General features: G+C 44.7%; 1 protein-coding gene and 1 non-coding gene across 2 annotated transcripts in view; one reads left to right on the top strand and one right to left on the bottom strand.

Moving 5' to 3' along the window:
• The window catches only part of LOC119381775 (Down syndrome cell adhesion molecule-like protein Dscam2), a 194016-nt gene that overhangs the window by 120849 nt on the left and 54955 nt on the right, over positions 1–18212 (bottom strand).
• Trnak-cuu (transfer RNA lysine (anticodon CUU)) lies at positions 9623–9695 on the top strand. Its single transcript has one exon. It is a non-coding gene; the product is annotated as a tRNA-Lys (tRNA).

Raw genomic sequence — 18212 nt, 5'->3', positions numbered from 1 at the left:
AAAAATAAAAGTTCGATCTTCATTACCTTCTTGGCGAGCAAGGGCTTTCTTCTGGCCTGAAGTCTATAGTGGCCGTACCGGTGACTCGTACCGACTAGACGGGTGTTTTCATATTTGCGTTTTTACTAAACGCATATATCGCACCTTGTATCCAACGCAACACAATTGTGTTGAATACATGCTACATTCCGCCGTAAAAGTACACATGAGTTGACAATCCTCTAAGTGGACAGGTTCAACATTTCGCAAGGGGAAATGCCAAGTTTTAGAAAAACGAAATTCTGGAACGAACTGGATAAAACATGGCTTGCTCACAGCTTTACTTGAATAAAACAATTGAAAGTGATGTCGTTCTCTTCGACGCAGCGGACATTTGTTTGCGTCATATTTTCGTTACTTGTTTCCACTAGAACATAAGTTCTAGTGAAAAAGTTCTAGTGTATAAGTTCTAGTCGTGTCTTTTAGCAGTGATCTGTGCTTGAAACATCTTCATTACTTCAGTGAGGGAACAGAACGTTTTACTACTGATGGATTATCTCTCAGTTGCCTCTGTGATTGAAATGTTTCGCTCACACTTTTGGATAAGTTAGTGAAAAGTGGACATATGTAGAAGCTAGTAGTCCTCGCGGATTATTTCGAACATTTTCGTAGCTATTATTTCAGCGAAAGTAATTTACAGTTGCATGGTGGTTTAAGGTGCTGATATATACGACATTTTTGTGCTCGTTGTCTATCGTGATGGGTAATTGTCGTCTTAGGGTAATATTAAATTAACTGTACCATACGTTAGAATATCATTCCCCTTTTACATAGTGCCGATCATACGCGCAATTGGTTATACGAACATAGGTTGTGAAATTTAGGTCCGTGCTTTCTCTTTCTTGCATACATATGCGTTCGTCAGCAGAAACTCCGTCCAAGGAACTGTGGCTGTAAACGCACGTTCAGTCCACTTCAGAGACTTGTCGCGTAGCAACGCTTTCTAGTATACCAAGAGGGTGAGTGTTACGATTTTTCCTTCTCCCTAATATCACTATAAACTTAATCACATGCCATTTTTTGATAATGTTAAAAATAAGAGGAAAAGGAAATTTGAGGTTCTTGCATATCATTACTCCGTTTTGTTCCCGTAGATGAGCCTTTACAGCAGAACATGAAATGAAGGACTTCAACAAACACAAAATGGGACATGCTAGACTGAATGATATTACGTCATTCGTCTACCTGTAGGAATGTAGCAACATATGAGCTTAACTTTAGCGAAGGGCATTAAACTCGTAGTAGTATGCTTGAAGTAACATTTATTAACCAGTTAATAACATATACGTAAAAAACAGGTACGACCCCTTTTTGTTTCTAACTCTCAATTATTAATTTTCAAATCTTCACTATTAACGTGCCGTATCGTTATAACTATGACTCGCCCCTCGACATGTTTCATAACACACTTAGAAAGGCCTTCCCACGAAAAGAACACAAGTTGACCACGCAGCAGGTTTGGCGTCTTCGTTCATTCTTTCAACAGTGTATTGATGCAATTCTGGCTGGATCGCGTAATATTCTTTGTATTTGCCATTAGAAGCAGTCAAAAAGCTGATATCCCCTGGCGCGTCTGCCCTTCCGGTGAACCAGGCTCGAATGAGAAAGCGAAAGCATAGAATAAACGGGTGCGCTTCCTGATGTGAGGATCGAAATAAAGAGCAGTCACACAGTCTCGAAATGAAAGTCACAGCCTGTAAGGTGCATATTGGAAAAGCAAGAAAGGGCACTGCAAAAAAAAAGAAAAAAGCGGAGACGGAAAGTTACACGCACTGAAACAGAGACGCGGAAACAGGAAAAGCGAGCATACGGGAATGAATATTAGTGAACGCCCTGAATTGGCGGAGAAGCTGCGCTCGCAAATGCGGCCGTCATAAAAGACAAATAGGGGGGATTGATTTTCGGCGTCCCTGCTTGCAGCTCCGACCAAGCGTGCTCAAATGCAAGACTGCCCTCGTCTCTTCTACACCCTTTCACGCCCTCCCCCTCTCTCTTTCTCTCATTCCCTATTACTTCTCGCACTCATATTTCCGTCTCCTTCCTGTAGAAATCGAAGCTAGCCAAATTTGCGAGTGGAATAAGCGCCAGATAAGAGCGAACGAATGAAACAGCGGGGTGCGCTAGGCGGAGGCCGATGATTCCTCGCGCTCTACTTCCCACATCGGCCTTATGAGCTGCAACTGGGACCTGATCTATGTCTCCATTGGCGGCATAGTACACCAAAAGGTACGAAGAAAGTAGTGAAAGTTACTGCGAATGAGTATTCTGCGCGCAAACCCGTACAAAGTATCGATTTGTGTAAGCTAAGCTATTTAAAAGTGATACCCCTTCTATGCGAGTGTGACGAAACGAACAGCAAATCATGGTTTGGAAGCAGCGTTTTATATGTTGTTTTTATGTATTTCGTACTATATTTTGGTGTTTGTCGTTATGCGCTGGAGAAAAAAAGGTTTAACTGGAGTTCTAAAAAGAAGATGCAACGCATGATCAATGGAAATGCTGATAATGACATTCATTCGTACACGGCTATGTAGGTTGGTTAAAGTTATGATTCTCTTGTACTTGATTGTCGTAACCACTTCCCTGTTCCCATTCTGACCATTTTCATTACTTTCCCACTAAGGAAGTCTTTCCCTCCAAGGACGGTCCTGTATGACAAGGATGTAAACAGACAGTCTCTGATAGACTGTCGTACTGCCACACACGCACCTTTGAAGTGGTAAATCTAAAAAGAAAACATATTACCTTACGAAAATATTCACATGGACACTCCTGGACACGATAAAAGATCAAAGTTAAAATATCACATAAGGTATGCTGTGGCAATAATAGAATGTCACGAGAATACAACGACAGGTAAATGCACATTACTGCGTGTCTAAAAGTGAGAAATGGCGCAACTTGTTTCGAAGCTCTGATGAAATTGGGTGTGTATTCAAAACGTGCGGTGTTAAGACAACTAAAATGTTTCGTCGTATTCTTGATCCCCTGCGATGCCGTTTGGAAGTAAGTATATATACTTTCAGCGTTAGATCCCACATTACCGAGTATATATGTATCGTAGAATGCAAGCACGAGATGTTACCTCACTCGTGTTAAAAATCAAGATTAAGATGAGAGTTCGCTAACGATGCGAGAGCGACAGTGTAACAGAGTCCCGTTTTTAAAATGTAAGACCAGTCTTAAAAATGTTACAATAGCATGACCATTCGTCTCATTACTCCACCATAGTATGCCATCTAGCCGCTGTTAAGGTTTCCTTCTGCACACAATTGTGCCCGAGCGTTTAGATTTCTGCCGGTACGTTATGAGTCATGGAGGGGCTTGTACATTCGCCCATGGAAAATAGCTTAAGAAATCGTATGCACGCTGAGCGCTGCTCGTGCATACTCTATTACGAGAAAACATTTCCAAGAAACAAACGCATAGCGTGGAACCAGGTAAATAAAATGACCGTGTATTCTGATTTTCTCAGTAGTCGAGACTGCGCACGTCCGGCAGAAAGCACCAGCTTGATTTTAGGTACTTCACGCCGAAGGCTCTTTTAAAAGAACTCTTAAAATTAGGGCCGCATACCTTGCGTGACCGGTCAGCGCCCGCTAACATCAAATTTGGGAGAAACGTTAGACATTTCTTCTAAATACGTTAAAAATAGAGTGCGGAACACTCTGCGCGTTAAGGTAACTTTCGCAGGACTATTTGCCTATGCCAACCAATTAATGAATACATTCACGGTAATGTAAGTATTGACCGTGACCCGGGCCGCTCTAACAACCAAATGTACCCGGCTCCATATGGAAAGGCATTTCAATTAAGTGTTCTTCAAGTTCATTCCATTATCACAAGGCGTTAGTTTGTAATTATTTTTAGTTTCAGCGCGAATATGCATGCCACCAATAAATGTTTCTAGCTTTTTCATATTTATACGTAATGTTAAACCATACTTACGCCAACGCTTCATTCAACGGCCTGTATTGCATGGCAACGAGCAAGATCATCTTTCCCAAGGACAACTCACGCAGAGAATGGAAAAAAAACTGACTTGGCCTCAGACTGCTGCATAATGCTTGCTCCAGGGGGGCTCGGAGAACAACCACGGAGCGAGCCATTCAGAGAGAAGCCGATAAGAAGCTACCTAAGAAAATGACAAGTCTTTAAGCGTCCTAGCCCCAGGGTGCGGCTGCGATGCACGTCACTAAATAACGCCAGGACGGCTGCGCTACAGAAGAGCCGTGGCGCGATATAATGACGCAAAGGTCTCGCATCAGTCGCTATACACATGCCTTTGTGTCTGGTCTTTCGAACGCAGCGCTAACGTTAGCGACGTTACAAAACTTCCGCAAGATAACCGAACAGGAAGCGCTATTTCGGGGCTCCTAACCGAACACCAGCTGGCGAATGGATCCAGGAAGCGGCGGGCTTCGGCTGCGGCATCAAATTTCACCCACTGTCATTCCGAACCGACATAAAAGTGAAGACACTTTGAGAGTACTGCCAAAACACGTATGGTCCCCTTGTACACAGCAGCGCGTCAGCGTGAGACGCACGCAGTGCTGGCAGAATTACATCCAATTGTATGGTTCCTTTATATCGGCGCATTAAAACATTCTTGAGAAGAAAGCTCAATTAATGAACTTCCCGAGGGGCATCTTTTCATTGCGGTTTCACGGTTCGTGGATGTGAGCATAAGCGGAAGAGCACGTTTTCTGTATTCGCTGAAGCAGCAGCATGTTAGCTCGCAAGAAATAGCGTCTCTCACGCAGTCACTTACCGTGTACATAAGTTTGTGTAATGTAGTACACAACTTTGCTTCGTTTTAAACGTACGCTATAGTAGTGATAACTTTATCTACACGAGTAAGAATGTCATGCCTATGTTCCTTTTTTAATTTTTTTTCAAAATTTGTAACTGCATAGCACAAGCTAAGCGTTTCCTGTCATTTCCCTTTCCTTCTGCGCAGAGCGTTTCGGGTTGCATCCCGCAAATCGCCTTCGAAACCAGAAAAGCCGGCTTCCTGTGCGGCAAGCCTAATGCAGCCGCGACAGTTTGTTTCTATAAAACGGCAGCGCCCTAGTTCGCGCATTATGAAAAAATATGCAGGCCTAGCTCCCTCCCTGCTCCTTTCTGTATGCCGCAGCGTTGCAGCATCATCCGCTGGGAACGCGCGCGCCTCCTGCTGGAACCCGATAACGACACAAAGTAGCTGAAAACGACCGCATCTTTGCCTTCCCAGAAGCGTTTCGCTCCCTCTCTCATTTCATCATCGCCACTCCGCACCGTCCATTTCCCGCCAGAAACGTCAGCCTAGTCATCACCACAACCGCGATCCCCTGGAATCACTTTTTTTGACTGGTTAGCCCGCGAAGATTTATCGCGGAGTTTATTGAGAGTACAGAGTGAGCGCCAAATCCTCTGTGACTAATAATGAACGGCTGCCGCCGATAGTTAAGCAGCGGGGATTCATTTGCGAGCTAACTGCTGCTGCGCGTTCATTTAGGCGGCAATCGCTCACTCTGCAGCAGTCTTAGGCACGCTTCTGTGCGGCGCCATATTTTCGTACGCGCCTATACTATTCAACACGCCCTACACGCATGCGTAGTCTCGGGGTTTTAGTTTTTGAAAGTTTCACGTCTAGAGCCCTTCACTCGAACGTATGAGCCCTTCGAGACGCTCTCTTATATATTGTCTTTAAAGCGCAGACAGTTTGTCACATAGCCATAGCGCGTTATTTGGGACTTAATATACGTCTTAGCAGGTTCTTCCGTCTTACAGCGTAAGCTGCCTGGAGTTGATTAGGTGTGCTTCCGTACAACGCGTTTCAATGGAGTACATTCGTTGAGCGCGCGACCCGACGTCTGAGTTTTTAACGTTTCAAGTGTTCCCAACGCTTGCTATAAGAGAAGTGAGAGCGTAAATCCAACGACGTAGGTAAGAAGCATAACCCCCAAAGCTGTGCATGGCTAGGTGAAACGAAAATTCGCACATCCGATGTACACGAAAACTTTCACAGCTGAGCTATCACAGTGGGTTTAACAGATGCAGTTCACTACTACGTACGATGTCCTTCACTGCGCCGAGGTGGCTTCGGTGACTTCGAGATGACTTCGGCTGGTGACGCGCGTAGAAGTACTTAAGGTGTATTTGTTCAACTACCCTCCGCGGTGGTCTAGTGGTCATAATGTTCGACTGCTGACCCGAAGGTCGCGGGATCGAATCCCGGCCGCGGCGGCCGTATTTTCGATGGAGGCGAAAATGATTGAGGCCCGTGTACTTAAATTTAGGTGCACGTCAAAGAACACCAGGTGGTAAAAACTTACGAAGCCCTCTACTAAGCATCCCTCATAATCATATCGTGGTTTTAGGACGTGAAACGCCACTAATATTGCTATATATGTTCAACTGCGTGTTACTTTGCTGGCAAACAGCGTGGTGGAAAAAGGCGTAAAAACAGCCTGCATTCCCTTCAAGGAGCCCCCATTAGCGCTATTGTAAAAAGTCCTTGTGGAAAAAAGTAAACGTTTCTTGCTGACTTGTATCCGGTATACCCACATAAACTTTAGAAACAACATATACCCACGCAAATTTTAGAAACCTTGGCTTGCACTACCGTCCAACATCCCGTCTTGACAGCATCTCAGTTTCTGAGTATGTCTTCTTGCCTTACCAGCAGTAGGTGAGCTGGTATAAAAATAAACAAAAAAATACACCGGATACGGCCTGCTCTCAATAATCAATGTCGGAAGGCACTTAAAGGGAAACTGCAGTGTTTTTTTTAACTATATTATGACATCATTGTTTTCCAGTGGTACAGACAGTCCTGTAAGAGCTAGGGTGTTCCATTTGTCGACGAACTTGGAAATAAGTGTAAATAACCAGAAAATATCTCGTTGAAACCGAAACGGGTAGCTGCTTCGTGCAAAGTTCACGATGACGTCACCACTTGCCCCATCATAATGTAAACAGAGCAGGAGAGTACGCATGGTGCTGGCGCCAGAAAAGAGAAACTGGAGATGTCGTGTGACGATGCATCGAACTGCGTCAACTTTTCGGAACTTGAGAGCGGCGATTTCAGCAATGATTTCAGCGCTGAAGGATCGCCGTTCGCTGTTGGCCGCGTGCTGGGAAGAGGTAGCGATAAAAGCTACGGCGTCAAAAACGCAGGGTGGCCGCATTTAAATGCATGATTCGGGAACTCGCTACCACTTTTTAAAAATTCATTGTCAGGAAAAACTAGATGACTTTCAGAACGTTTGAGGACTATATATTTTTGGGCTAGTTGGTTCATTGCTATAAATGACGCAATAGCGCTGGAGAGAGAGGACGTGAAAGACCGCAGGACATGCGCAAACTATCAACTGAATTTCATTTGAGAGAGCCAGGTACTAACACTGATACTGTGAATATACAAATATATAATCCAACGATAGCATGATTACGCAGTAAAGATTACCACACCCGCAAAGCAGCATTTTCCGGACAGCCAGACGTATAGTGTGGCACGGGTTATTACAGTGCCAAAGAGAGGTGTTGAAACTTATTACTATCAGTGGACTTCGAGAAATCGCTGGAGTTGCTCTCTTGCATAAGCTTCGGAAATTATTCAGCTTTTTCATTGGGATGCCGAATCGCCGACAAAATTTGGGTCTTAAGGTCTTCATCTGAGGTATACGTCAGCGGCCACAAGCATAAATACGTTCACTGTACGGAAGCGAAGAGAGGTGACAGCACGAACAATAGGCCACTGCGCCAATGGAACCAGCTCAGCTGAGCCATGGTCCTCCCCGTTAGAGATTCTATGCACCTTGTGATCGCTCAAAGAGCGTCGAAAAATAATGCCCCCTTCCCATTCCGCCAGGAAATATTGGGTGCGAGCCCGTTGATGTGCTCCCCACGTGAATACTAGGTTTCCGTTGTTATGCACTCATTTAGTATAGAATATTACGTCATAGCTCCTAATTTTTCTGACCATTATTTTTGTTGCGCCATATTAAACTCAGTTACTAACAACTAGCGACCCGTCGCTGCACGAAGTTTATAGCGTGATTGTACTTTTCAGAGTAAATTCCTATGATCATTTTCCCGTAGCGCTTTGATTTCCTCAAGTTTTCAAAGCAAACCCACAGTCAGTGCTGTACGCAACCGAGATTGTTCTCTCCATGGTAGTTATGAAATATACGCAGCGAAACTGTAACGAAACCACGCCCTTACTGCAGGTGCTGTTTTGTGCAACACTGGTTAACGTTATAAGCTTGCTGCATGGCGCTTGAAACTAATCATATAGCCAATACAAAATTTTCAGTGATAGGCATTTCGACCTTAAATATATATTTAAAAACCATTGTTCCATTCTATACAAATGTCTCGGTTTTTTTTTTTTTGTCAACTAGGAATTTCACTGCTACCTTTAGTATACTAGTGTATAAACTAAAGCGATCCAGCCAACATTTAAAGGAAGATTTGATGCATTATTAAGCTCTATATACTTTCTCCACGCCAACATTGCTCTACGAAACAAAATGCGCCATTTTGAGGAGCTATTTGTGGGGCCATGCGCAGAGCACAATGTAACATAGATAAGTCTCAATATTTCCTGCATTTCTTTTCTCTCCTAAAACAGTATGACTTCGCCATTTCTTTTTCTCTCCTGTCTAAGTAATCAATTTAGTACACGCGCTTCCATTGGTATTCTGGGCCTCATCCTACTGGACATAAGTACGTTACTTTGTGCTTCCTTCGCACGCCATATATCTTGTTGCAAATTTGCCCCACGCGCCGCACTCGTTCAGAGCCGTAGTTCTGTGTTTTTCCAGGTGTTTCCTAAGGCTGATTAATCGAGTGCCGTCAGAGAATCGCTTCACGTGGGCGAATGCGGAAGCGGTCATTTGCATGCATTATTAGTGCACTAAAGATCAAAAGTTGCAGCGTTACCTCAAAGTACAGTCTCGATAACTAACCCAGTGTGGGTTCTCCTGACGTTTACTAGCGTTTTGAGGGCCTCTACAAGATATTACCTAGTCGTGATTCGGCAAATGTAAATTGGCTGGGAGCACATAAATGTGCTCGAATATGTAGAGACCTCAGGTTTTTATCATTCTTATAATCATCTGGCACGCAATATCACTTGATAGCTTCTAATTTTTACGGACGTTGTTTTTGTAAAATCAACAGAACTGTATGCAGCAAAACTTTAAGCAACTCTCAATGTGCAGATATTGTTTCGTATAACCCTGTGTAGTCGTATAAAGAGCGTACTTAATGAAAGCCAGCAGATAATGAACCCAAGACAGGTACAGGGGATGTTAAGTGCACTGTTTTAAGTCTGTTGCGGTAATTATCATATACATGTGAAGACAATAAAGAGGACGGGAAGACAACTTGCCACCGGCAAGGACCGAACCTGCAACCTTTGGATAACGCGCCCGATGCTCTACCAATTGAGCTACGGCGGCGTTCGTCCTCTCGTCCGCATTACCGGGTATTTATGTGCATGCAAAGCTGGGAGTGTTAGTCAGGGAGTTTAGGCGCAAACACTTGTAAGTTTGCACGCACATTAATACCCGGTAAAGTGGACGAGAGCACGACCGCCGCCGTAGCTCAATTGGTAGAGCATCGGGCGCTTTATCCGAAGGTTGCAGGTTCGGTCCCTGCCGGCGGCAAGTTGTCTTTCCGTCCCCTTTGCTTTCTTTACATCTATATGATAATTGCCACAACAGACAAAACAGTGCACTTAACGTCCCCTATACCTGCCTTGGGTTCATTATCTGTTGGTTTTAATTAAGGTTTTATCTAACAAAGTAAAGAGTCCTCAAAATTTCCTTCCTTAATTCATTAATGAGAGTGCTGGTGACAAAGTTGAGTGCTGGTGACAAGGAAATGTTCAGTGATTGGACCACCGAGTTTTGGAGAAATTGTTGAGTGATTATTCAGTTGTTGTTTTTTACATATGTCTAGCATTAGTTTTCAGGTAAGAATTCAGCTGCTACCCTGTGGACTGGTCTATGCACTGAAAATCCAGTGTATACATATATTCTAAACTTGCGCCAGATCAGTTGTTGCTTAACCACGAAAACGAAAGTGCGGGACGGTAGTGGTTAAGGTTTTACGCTGCTTGTCTAGAGGACGTGGGTTCAATTCTAGGCCACGCCGGCCGCGTTACGATGATTCCAAGTACAAAAAAAGTGTAATTAGGTATACAAATACATGTCAAACAAACCCAGGTGGTCGGAATCAACGCGGTGTCTCCGCCATTGCGGTATGCCTCAGAAACAATCATATCTTGGTTTTGGCACGTCAAACCCCAGCATATGATTTAATTCTCGCGACTTCCTGCTAAAACACGTACGTATTGCTGCAGTTGGAATTAATCAATTAAGGTGATCCTTATGTTTACTCTAACATGCATGATATTCTTTGGCGCATGTCCAATTTGATTCTTTTCACGTTACTGGCCAGTGACAAAAAAAAAAAAAGTCCATACAGGATTAGCTACTGGTACCGTACTTCCGGGTAACATCTCGACTTCTTACGTAGAGTGCTAACGAGACTTACAACTCACCGTTTCCTCATTTTCTCGCGTTCAAGCGAATGGTCGACGACACGCAATTAATCAGCCACCGCAATCCGTTGAAAAAAACAAAAAAGAAAAAAGAACGAAGCACGATAATTAGGGAAGTAGTATGCCGAGTGGGACAAACTTACAATAGGAGAACGCTTACACGAGCAATGTGGGGATGAAGCAAAAATGTACGTCCACTTTTACGATACGCGGAAGATTAATGAAACAATCTCTACTAATCTCACAAGTTAGTCCGGAGGCACAAGAAGGTAACTGGGCCCTTTATGTCTGACTACTATTTCTCTAACGGCATACTGCGCTACGAAAAAAAAAAGACAAGAGAGATTGAGAGCGCGCATGTTATACCTAGGCTACATTCTATACTGCACCCATGGCTTCAGAAATAGCTCCCTGAAAGCACGCTTTCCATTCGGCTGAACAAGGCTGGCGTGCAGAAAGCATATATCGTTTAATGGTGCTCCAAAGTTTTCTTGGAACATGCAGCCTACATTAAGCTTCATGATAATGTTTTCTCCCTTGTTTTGAAACGGCAAACGGTATATGAACCGAACGATGTCTATCTTAAAGTACTTGCGGAACTAAACGAGGCGGAATGACATGAGACACGAGGACAACTGGCGCACAAGTCTGTCTTGTTGTTTGATGTATTGCGTTGCAAATAGGATGCAGTTGAACGGTACAAGTCCATACATGAGATTCATCCGAAAAGATTCGACACTGCGACGTTAGCCTCGGTAACATTTTTTCTTTCTATTTCGCTCATGCTATAAAGATATGTCATGAAGTAGAATACGAGATTTTATTAGTGCTCCATGTTATACCGAATGTTCTGTTGCCATTCGTAAGGTTGCCAGGCAACGCTGTCGAATATTGTCAGTGTAGCAAGAAATGTAAACTAAACTCCGGCGAGATCGGGATCCATATAAAATGACCTGTCTGTAACGTGTTTACCTTGTTTAAATTGCCAATGCAGTCATGTGAGCCGTTCAATGTATTCCGTGTTGTGTCATTAACAGGCCCAAGCCAATACTATAGCTTTTCTCTGACATTCAAGCATTTCATATAAAAAACATCGAAGTAGTTCGATTACATCAAAACAGCAAATCCATTGACTGCAGCAGACGCGCATTATAAAACGACGCATAGTTTCTATGACATTCTTGTAAGAAATTTGCGAGTACATGCACTGAGTACAACACTGACATATCATAAAATTTCGGCATGACGTGGTCAGCTTGGGCTGTTTGGTTTTACATCGCAGACTTTCTAAAAAAAATTTAGAAAGTATACAAAGTGACTTCTTTGAATGTTCCTTCCATGATAACGTAATTCGATGACATGGATAAATACCGTCCTTTTTGTCCTCCTTGTGCGACATACGAGCCTGGCTGGAGATATCTAATGTATTCTATTAAAAAAAATTTGCAGTAGCTTAGCTCGGCTAGGCCAGGATATACGCAGCGTTAGCAAAGGTTCAGCAGATTATTCTGAGCTTTCCAGATTGTCTAGGATTAGCTTGATTGTCATGCTTCTGCAGCTCCAATGACACACATTCGGCCACATCGTTCAGAACCGGTAGACCTGGCGGCATGGCCGGGTAGCGATACCCATTGGTAACGCTAAAGAGCGGAATGTTCTGCTTAACGAGAAAGTTCTTGCACGTTGTACAAACCCACGCCACGATTTCACCCCGCTCAGGCGCCGCCACTAAACTCAACGTTTCACGCATGGCACTACTTAGCGGCGTCAAGTCTTTCATGTGCCGTAGTCTTTGACACACGTCGCACACGTATTCAAACGGATTGTTTATGAAGTCCGTCTCGAAGGTCCGAGTCGCACTGGCTCTTTCGCTAAGTTTCACAGTTTAGGCAGTCGATCGGCAAGCCTTGACGTCATCGACGGCGTCTTGTTGTTGCTGCTGCAGAGGTTATCGGGCACGTCGCCAAGCATCCTGGCGACGCCGCTTTGCTAGACGTTCTCCCTTCCTCCAGTGGTCTGCGCAGCACGTTTAGCCTTCCTCTGTTCATTCTTCGTACGCTGAACGCTAAGTGCAGGCACCTACTTCGGGATCCGATGACATAAGCTTCTCGCTCTTCTGCGGCCGTTGAGCAGAATTTGCGCTCTCCTTCTCCATGGGCGTTACCCACCTGCAAATGCCAGTCAGAGGCGCAATAATCAAGGGACAAACACCAAAAAACAGCGACTATGTAGTCAAGACGGTGCACCTGCACAGAGAAGGTGAATAGCTGCGGCGCGCCATGGCCTACGGTACGAAGATAAGCAGCGGTAGCGCATGGAACTACCGAAGGCACCACAAGAGATGGCGCTGCGTAAACGAAGCGGAAAACAAAAGTTATTGTTTTTTTTAGGTAGAAAAATGCAAATGGCTGCCTTTTTTATTCCGTACCGGGTGCGTATGCGCATACGCGGGTGCCTCGGCTGGTTTTTTTTCTATCCTTTTTAAACAGAAGTGGACGAAAGAGGCCGTGGACTCGCGTAGGGCTACGGAGGTCTCGTTATCTTTCGCCCGCTTGTTTTGAGCGCGTCGATACGCCCAGCAACACGCCAAAGCGCCCTTCGGAACGCAGTACCTGTGCGTACGAAGGTTACATGGAACCGAAAGGCATACATTGGCAACTGGCACCAGTAAGAACAATTCACGAGTGACTAGAAGGAACGATAATCTTTATTGACCAGTCAGCAAGCGGTAAAAGGCCCTTGTTGAGACATCGTGAGCTCGTAAACGACTAGCCTTCGCGGTACTTCAAAGAGACAAAACAAATTAGATGACGTTTGTTGCCCGTTTCCACCGTCAGCTAGCGCTCACAATAACCAACTTGTCTTGTATTGTAGACAGGCGTAAGCATCAGCATTTTTTTTTTTTGCTACAGTTCAGTACTTGCTTTCCACGGAATACGCCTGAAGACCCCGGTTTGTTGTTATTACAACATATTGCGGTCAGGCTGAGAATACCAAGCAGGTTCACGCAAAGAATCACATTATAGTGATGCCTACAGAATGGCAGAAAACATGAGCATTTTACTACGTGATATCGATGAACAACCCATAAATGGGATATATGCAAGGCCATCAAGAGGTGCGGAAGGCAGAGAAGGGAGAAACGATTTTCTATCCCGGTCATTCTCTTATTGTGGCATCGCCACGGAAAGTAGGCTTCATCAACAACCTGGCCAAGTCGTGCTCATGCATCGCATAATTCACCTCGTTCATTTGAGCCCACCAGACTTTGCAAGTACAAGTGAAATAGCGCTTTGTCTACACGTGTTAGCATACACTCAAAAGCGAGAACAGTGAAGTGTGATAATGTTAACGACGTCACAAACAGAAAGAAAACCGCTGAGCTTGAAAGTACGCATGTACCTGCCATCGTCGAGGAACCTGTGGAAAACTGACGCCTTCGCTGGTATCGCAGCTCCTGCGGCACCATACAGTAAGCACACCGACTGCCCACCATAATTGCAATATGATTACATCGGTGTAATTAAAAAACTTTCATGCGTATTTTAGACAACATTAACGATAGAATTCGCAAGAAAACGGGGAGCAACAAACCAGCTGCCACCATCGGACGCTAACTGCGCATATTCTGCGCGTTATCTGCGACACCCGAGACGCAGCGGCGCACTTTTTGTGCTTCGTCACTTGTCACAAGCGACGGCCCGCTGCTCGTTACCGCGCGCCGGCCGTCAGCGGCGAGCGAGAAGGCAGAGATGTTTTCAATCACTAAACAACAAATTTACTCATCATTCAAACATTACTTTCAGTTACACAAGAAAAAGCACTTTTATGCAGGAATGATAGCTGTATTTCTCTTAAATATTGCTTTTATTACGGCGCCTCTGGCGGATTTTTTGGCGTCACCGAGGGCAGATTTGAACGGAGCCACTATGGTTTGTTTTTTAGCTGCGACGGGGTCGATTTTTTCGCCCCCCTTCGGCGATGGCTGGAACTTGAGACTTTCCGAGGCCTGGTCACCCCTCTCGAATGCGCAGAGCAGCAGCGGCGAGTCGCGCACGCTGGCGCCAGTCTGTCTGCCCGGCTACGACGCCACTCCTCCCACTCTCCGCCACAAGCAGCGGCGAGCCGCGCGCTTCGGTGGCGGAGAGCGCGTGAGATGCCGGCTCCGCACTCATCCTCGCGCATGCGCAGCACGGCTCATGATGACCCACGCGAAATCGGCTCCGGCTAGGCAAGTGTAGCTAACGCTACAAAACGGTTGCTGGGGTACGTTGTTTTTGCATATTTGTGTTTCGCATTTGGCCGCAATGTTCAAACTCAATGATAGGAGAATCTGAATAAATCAAATCTATCCCGTTGTTCTGCGACCTCCTTTCGCGAATATCACGCTCAGTTTGGTGAATAGCCCCACCACGGTGGTCTAGTGGTTATGGCGCTCGACTGCTGACCCGAAGGTCGCGAGATCGAATCCCGGCCGCGGCGGCTGCATTTTTGATGGAGGCGAAATTGTTTGAGGCCCGTGTACTTGGATTTAGGTGCACGTTAAAGAACCCCAGGTGGTCGAAGTTTCCGGAGCCCTGTCCACTACGGCGTCTCTCATAATCGTATCGTGGTTTTGGGACGTTAAACCCCAGATATTATCATTATTAGTTTGATTAACATAGTGTGAAAGTCAGCACCCAGTGATAATAAGTGATACTTCTGTTGCCTTTCTAAAAAAGAGAAAATCAAATGTTTCATTTGGCAAGGTCTTCTGCGCGCGTAATAAGTTCTGTTGTTTTAATCAGATTTTAGCCCAACGTATTAGTTACGGCTTACAATTTTGCAGAATCGGACTTCTTTTGCGACGCACAACGTGAACCTGCACCTATACGGTGCAGTAGTTGCAATTACTAGACTTTTAATGAGTGGACAAAATGTATGCAGGTATACTTTCGCGCGTTTTAGGACAGTGTTTCAATTTTTTGATATCTCGGAGAACTCTCGTAATTATCAGGAATGCTCGTCTTAAATTCACGTAGTAATTTACCTTCGAGATATTATTTTTCTGGGCATCTGACACATCTCTTTCGGTTTTTCCCCTTAAAAATAAAAGAATTCAGGCACCCTTCCCAATCGGGCAAATACGGGCAAGCAAAGCTTGGCGCGGGCGTGCCTTCTTTCTTTCTTTCTTTCTTTCTTTCTTTCTTTCTTTCTTTCTTTCTTTCTTTCTTTCTTTCTTTCTTTCTTTCTTTCTTTCTTTCTTTCTTTCTTGTTTTTGTTTGTTTGTTTGTTTGTTTGTTTGTTTGTTTCTTTCTTTCTAGGTGGCAGCCTTCACCGGAACACTGTTTTCGGGAGGAATCGGTGTGGTGTCTTTTATGTTCTTTCCAGCGTTCGTCAGCACATAGAACGGCCCAACGAAAGGCCCAACGATCACGGAAACACGGTTTCAGAATTCAATTTTCTCGAAGTCAGAATTTTTCTGAAATGTACAATTCCTGATACCGACCTTACGCCTTGTCCTGGAGAACACTTTTAGTCCGTCAAAACGAAATATTGCAATGAAGCGCCCACTGTATGTGTACTGCTTCCCAACTGTTTGTTTTAGGGGCGTAGCTGCTCTTAGTCTAACTTGTCACGTCTCCGTTGTCCGGCGTAAACGGATCTCCCGTATGATGCAATAGATGGCGCTGTCTCATAGAAGTACATACAAACTGCAGTTCAGGGACGATATTCTAGATGGCGCTGTATACAATATGTGTCATCATCAGCATTTCTCGTCTCATTTCCTAGATGGCGTTGGTTCAATAGAATTGTGTGCAATATGGCGCTTGTGTGAATCGACACTAGATGGCGCTGGAATTGCCGCTGCTCTCCGAATGGCTGCTGCGCGCGCTGCGCGGGGATGCGCGAGGAGCGAGCGCCTCTCTCATTTTCCTGGATGGTCGCCGTACGTGTCCGATCGTTGGCGGAGCATGGACGATGCGCAGCGGCGGGCGCTCTCTTGGCGGCAGCCAGGCGGATCCCGTGACGGTGCGCGCCAAGGACGCCGCTGCGAAACGGGCTCAACGACAAGCGAATCCCGAGACCATGATTGCTTCAGGAGCTTCGCCCAAGCTCTTCATCATTCACCCGTGGATATGCTGTAATTTTTTAACGCATATTTCGTATGCTAAGCGAGAAGCAGTAGCCGGTGCTACCGTAATGGCCTCAACCTCTCCTATTCATCATTTCAATAAAAACAAAATTGTTTTTTAAATGCGAAGCATTTCTTAGCGAACTTCTGCGACTTTGACCGTATCTATCTATCTATCTATCTATCTATCTATATATCTATCTATCTATCTATTATCTATCTATCTATCTATCTATCTATCTATCTATCTATCTATCTAGCCGCCTACGACCTCGTGCTCTCCTGGTCGCTTGGTTAATCGAATGTGCACGAAATTGGTATGGCGTAACATGACTGTATGACGAACATAAAGACAAGTCATAACATGAAACTTGACACGAATGTCATGTACAGTCATGATTTACATGCTACGCTCATGGTGCGCTGGCGGCCGTTTCGCTAGCTTGATATACACCAAAATTGGTATCTTGTGACGTGACTGTGTGACGAACATAAATAACACGAGTTAACATGAAAATCATGACACGCATGTCATGTACAGCATGACTTACGTGCCACGCTCATGGTGCGCTGGCGGCCGTTTCGCTAGCTTTATATACACCAAAATTGGCATCTTGCGATGTGACCGTGTGACGAACATAAATAACACGAGTTATCATGAAAATCATGACACGCATGTCATGTACAGCATGACTTACGTGCCACGCTCATGGGGCGCTGGCGGCCGTTTCTCTAGGTTGATCGACCCCCAAGTTGGTATTGCGCGACGTTACTGTGTGACGAACATAAATAATAGGAGTTAACATGACAACCATGACACGCATTTTCCTCAATGACATACAAGGCGATGTATGCAGCTCTTTGCTGGCTGCTTCGCATTACATCGATTCCCACAATGCGTGGGATCTGCCGGCTTTTTTTTAATCTTCGGTAAAAACGCACTCATATGATTTAGTTTATAATCTTCAAAATTGGCTAGCGCGAAAATCGACAAGGACTAAGAAGGAACACTGATGTACAGGACACGAGTTATGTACAGGACACGAAAATTGGTATGGCGTAACATGACTGTATGACGAACATAAATGACAAGTCATAACATGAAAATCATTACACGAATGTACATCAGTGTTCCTTCTTAGTCCTTGTCGATTTTCGCGCTAGCCAATTTTGAAGATTATGAACCAACTAGCCCAACAACGTATACTCTTATGATTTAGTTTAGTTCACATTGAGTAAGCATGGGCGCTTGGCATAGTGTTCAAGGCACTCGCTTTCGAACAGCGAGCAACCGGGTTCTAACCCCAGCCCCGGAAACAACATTTATTTTGTTTTATTTATTATTTCTTTGGTGCGCGTGCACCAGCTGTTGGTGAAGAGGGTTTTTTTGGAACAACACCAGGAACACAGGTCAGTCAATACAAGCTTCACTTAAAAATTGCACCTCTCTTGCTACTTGCACAAGTTACCCACCAGTCGCTATATATCGTAGCTTGACAGACA

Source organism: Rhipicephalus sanguineus, chromosome 2 (genome assembly GCF_013339695.2).
Source record: "Rhipicephalus sanguineus isolate Rsan-2018 chromosome 2, BIME_Rsan_1.4, whole genome shotgun sequence".
Lineage (NCBI taxonomy): Eukaryota > Metazoa > Arthropoda > Arachnida > Ixodida > Ixodidae > Rhipicephalus > Rhipicephalus sanguineus.
This window is presented reverse-complemented; position numbering and strand designations above follow the sequence as displayed.